We start from the raw sequence: 3,382 nt of genomic DNA, 5'->3' as shown, positions 1-3,382 counted from the left end.
AAAAGTTAAATCGTTAACTGACATCAAAAGAAAACAATTTAGAATACCTCTTCTGTGGCTAATATTTTTTTTAGTCCATTGGCAATAATTAATCCTTAAGTGTGCAGAGAAGAAATCTTAACAACTGAATCTTAACCTTTTAAGTCAAGAGCTGAGGTGGGCTGCTAGCAGGCTTTTTTTCTGTTGTCAAGAAACTGTGCCCTAAGCCATGGCAGGATGCTGACAAATGCAGGAGTTCAGGTCCAGTCCAGTGCAGGGTTATGCTCTGCATACTTTGCCTGATGTTAGCAACCTAACCTAGAAAACGCCCTACAGATGATCCTGGCCAGCTTAGAAGAGCTGATTACCAGACAGGGTAATGATGATAATTTTCAGTGTGAATTACTGTCTAGAGTAAAGGAAGATGAAGTCAGGAGTTTTGGAGAAAGCTTTAGGCAGTTGCAAGGAAAGATGGAGGGATTGGACCTGAGTTTTGGGCTAGGGTTTGTCTGAGAAAGCCATATAGGAGAAAGAATACTGGGAACAACAAATAACTGGGACTGTAATGGAATAATCGAGAAAAATGACAAAACAGAGGGGAGAATGTAGAGATAAACATGTCTACTTTTGTGCACATTTAATCTCCAGAAGCAACGCAGGGGTGTCTCCTGGCACCCACGTTAATCTTGCTTCCATGCACCAGTCCTGCCCATGATCAGCTCCTATTGCCTCTCCGAGCAGCCTGACCAACGTCATTCTTTTTGGGTGATGCAGACTCATCTCTGCTTCCTCCGGGATATCTCTGTGTCTTTGCTAGACTGGGGATCGACCTTGTCACTATTGCAAGCATGTGGGGTTCAGGGGAGAACAGCATGGTGCCAGCAACGTTACCAAGACTTGACAGTCCAGGGCAGGACAGGAACATTGGAAAGGGAAGGAGCAGAGTTGCTCAGAGCTATTGGTCTCATTCAGATGTCTTTTCCCCTCCTGTACATATGCTGATGGCTTCTGGAAGGGGGAAAGGCTAATACCCGGTTCTTGAGTAGCCCTCACTGATTGCTCTGTCCAGAAGGCCAGGCAGAGGTCAAAAAGCAACCATTAGCTTAAGTTAGGGTGCATTCAAGTGAGGAGAAACTCTGTGGACCACAGGGGAGTTAGTGCTGGCTGAATTTAGGGTAACTGAACACCGGAACAGGCTGCCCAGAGAGGCTGTGGAGTCTCCTTCTCTGGAGACATTCAAAACCCGCCTGGACGCGTTCCTGTGTGACATGATCCAGGTAATCCTGCTCTGGCAGGGGGATTGGATTAGATGATCTTTCGAGGTCCCTTCCAATCCCTAACATTCTGTGATTCTGTGATTCTGTGAATTTAGGACCCTCCAGAGTTAGACTGTGCTCAGGAGTAGGATTTCTGAATCTCTGGCTTAGATATGAGGCAGCTAAAATCCTCCTGATTCCTGTCCTGAGCACTGGAGACAATGTTGGTCTGGATATGCTCTGAATCTCATAGTGGATTTCTTTTTGCAGCAAGAAAGAAAAGAGGAGGAAGTGAGAAGAAGAGTTACTTGGCTACAAGGGAGAAGAGTGAAGGAAGCTCCAAGAAGTTCAAAGGTTTAAGAAAAGTTTGGTCTCACTTCTTGAAGGTAGCAGGGATTTCAGTAAAAAGGAGTGGGATCTGATGAAGGAAAGGTTGTTAGTCACTTTAATGAGGGCAGTAGAGAGGACAGAAGCTAGATCAACATACTAACAATGTTAATGCCTAGTGCAAGTTTAATGGCCCTCCAGGAATACATTTCTACTCCGTAGATTTTTTCTTTGGACAGAGCCCAAAGGTGTGCTCAACTCCCCATACCATAAAAGGATAAACCCTTCACTGGATGATTAGTTTTACAACCTCAAAAAAAATAAAAAAGGAAAGTGAAAAGAAAGAAAATAAGGAAAAGCCTGTGGCTTCAGGGAAAAGAATTATATGCTTTAATGGCATTGGAAGTAAAGCAGCAGCCTTTCCATTACACTTCAAATAAATAAGAAAATAAAACAAGCAAAAAAAAGGCGATGTCAGCCTTCCCTGATGAATAGTACAGGTTAGGTGTTTTCCACGTCTGGTTAATTTTTTCTAAGCTAATTGCATATGTTATGCTTAGGTACCCAGTTTATGGGTGTGAATCTCCCCATCGAAAAATTCATGACTTATATGAGCACAATAGGTGTTTGTACTTCTCAGTTTGGCCCCACAGCACTGTATGCACACAGTTGCCCAAGGCTCACTTTACAAATCTAGCCTGCTAGCTGCCAGCCAGCTTCTATGGTTTTTCTGCAGTGTCAGTGGCACCTACTAGGAAAAATTGTCAGCAGGAAAAAAAATGATGCTATCAACTAGCTATAGCATTCCCTACAAAACAATGGCAACAAACGTCAAGAGTAGAGGAGTGGGAATATATTTATGGTTTATTTTGGACAGACCCACTTGTTTCTTCAAATGAATGTGTATTGCTGTGAAATATCTGTGTAGAGGTGTTAGAAAAGTGAACTGAAAGCACAGCAAATAGGAAATCTGCTGGGCCATGTAGACTCTATTTCATATATGCTCTTTTTAAGAGCTCTGCTTGCACATACTTCATCATCAGGATTTGTGCTAAGGATGTATACTCTTTAAAGACTAGTTACTCGTGACGGCATAAAGTCTTTCTTTAAATCTATTAGTTTTGTTTGTGCTGAAAGCATATAGTTGCCATTCAGGTACAATGCTCTACTTGTATAGCTTTCAGCAAATGTGCTGTCACATAGTTAGCATAATGATTAAGGGCACTTTGAGAAGCTTACCACCTTTGCTTGTAGAGAGAGGGTACCTTGACCTATAAAAAAACCCAAGTGGTACACTTAATAAATTTATCATTTTGCTAGATTCGTTTGTGGATGTTTTATTTATAATCCATTGTTATTAGAACATTTATACAGTGAATGCTTGAGTTAACTCTTACCTCTCTCTTAACTCTATTTTGAAGCATTCAGTCATGAAATAACACGAGAGCACAGCTCAATGAACCATTCTGTTTCTATGAGAAGAAAATGTTTACATGGAGAGTGCAGTTTTGAAGGATGAAGACCTTAATGTGAAAGGTGCAATATTACATAATCTCAGGTATTTTGAAAAACACTTTCTTCCACCAGAACTGAACAAGAAATAAAGTTCTTGCTCTGAACCTTGCTAGAGATCATAAGGGTTGGTTCCACACAAACTATTCTCCATTTCCCATATTTAAGGTGAACACTGGCGTGTTAATTTCTAAGTAAAAATAAATATTCTGGCAATAAGCAGACTAGAATCTTTGAAGCAGTGATATATGTGGTCACATTTAGCTATAGAAAAAGATTAAATGTAAAAGGAAAAGAAAGTATGTCTT

The sequence above is a fragment of the Nyctibius grandis genome, chromosome 6 (assembly GCF_013368605.1).
Source record: "Nyctibius grandis isolate bNycGra1 chromosome 6, bNycGra1.pri, whole genome shotgun sequence".
Lineage (NCBI taxonomy): Eukaryota > Metazoa > Chordata > Aves > Nyctibiiformes > Nyctibiidae > Nyctibius > Nyctibius grandis.
The sequence above is the reverse complement of the archived record's forward strand: the minus strand, read 5'-3'. Positions refer to the sequence as shown.